Source organism: Psammomys obesus, unplaced genomic scaffold (assembly GCF_907164565.1).
Source record: "Psammomys obesus unplaced genomic scaffold, mPsaObe1.curated_primary_1811, whole genome shotgun sequence".
Classification (NCBI taxonomy): Eukaryota; Metazoa; Chordata; class Mammalia; order Rodentia; family Muridae; genus Psammomys; species Psammomys obesus.
This window is the reverse complement of record NW_026586383.1, coordinates 8,064,371-8,065,498: the sequence shown is the minus strand read 5'-3', so window position 1 is coordinate 8,065,498 and position 1,128 is coordinate 8,064,371. Positions and strand designations below refer to the sequence as shown.

The following is a 1,128-nucleotide window of genomic DNA, read 5'->3' as shown; positions in this document are numbered from 1 at the left end:
TGTGTGTGTGTGTGTGTGTGTGTGTGTGTGTGTGTGTGTGTGTGTGTCTGAATTCTGGAGCTGTGAGACTATCTGCAAACAGCAAGGAGGCTGGAGCAGAGGAGAGTGGGCAAGAGCAGACAGGGATGCGCGGCAGGCAATAGAGTGTGGGGGACAGCAGAACCTCTAGGAGAAGCTGTGGGGAGGTTTCACACAGAGGTGTGCCAGGACCCAACCAAGGATAGTCTGTAAAGACAGGGGCGCCAGTGAGGGGCCACTATTGTGACCTGAGTGGCAAACGGCAGCACATTTAGACTGCCATGGCTCTGGAAGCAAAGGTACAAACAGTACTCACCCTGGGATTCTTTTTTGTTTGTTTGTTTGTTTTGTTTTTCGAGACAGGGTTTCTCTGTATAGCCCTGGCTGTCCTGTAATCACTCTGTAGACCAGGCTGGCCTTGAACTCAGAGATCCACCTGCCTCTGCTCCTGAGTGTGCTGCCACTGCCTGGCAACCCTGGTATTCTTAAGAGGAGGCATGGTTAGGTTTTCTTGTATGCTGGATGTGAAGTGTATGAGAAAAGGAATCTAGGATGACACGAGCCTTTGACCTGGGCTAGTGAAGGACAGAGCGGCTGCTTGCTGAGATAGAGAAGCCTGAAAGGTGTTACGGTGTGAATTCGGTTTGGTCTCTCTGAAACTCACACTGGCGATTACTCTCCTGTGTTTAATGTGACTATGCTGCTTAAAGGTGGGACCTTTGGTGGGGGACTTGATGAAATCACCAGGGTGTAAGTCCCATGACTGAAGCTGGTATCTATAGAAAAAGAGGAACAGACTCCAGTGAGACAGACAGACACACACACACATAGGCAGGCAGGCAGACAGACAGAGAGACACATACACATGCATACAGAGAGAGACACAGAGACACATATATTCATATACCTATATACATATATACATACACACACACACACACACATGAATGTACAAGCTTCTAGCCACATGGTACTCTGTGCTGCCTTGGGATACTGCTAACACAGCTCTCATTAGACATGAGCTCCCTGTAGACTTTGGTCTGCGCTGTAAACCAAAATAAACCACACACACACACACACACACACACACACACACACACACACACACAC

The 1,128-nt window shown here is 48.8% G+C and overlaps 1 protein-coding gene across 1 annotated transcript in view; it reads right to left on the bottom strand.

The window, feature by feature from the left end:
- Itga9 (integrin subunit alpha 9) overlaps nt 1–1,128 on the bottom strand; it is a 268,798-nt gene that overhangs the window by 39,451 nt on the left and 228,219 nt on the right. The window lies entirely within an intron of this gene.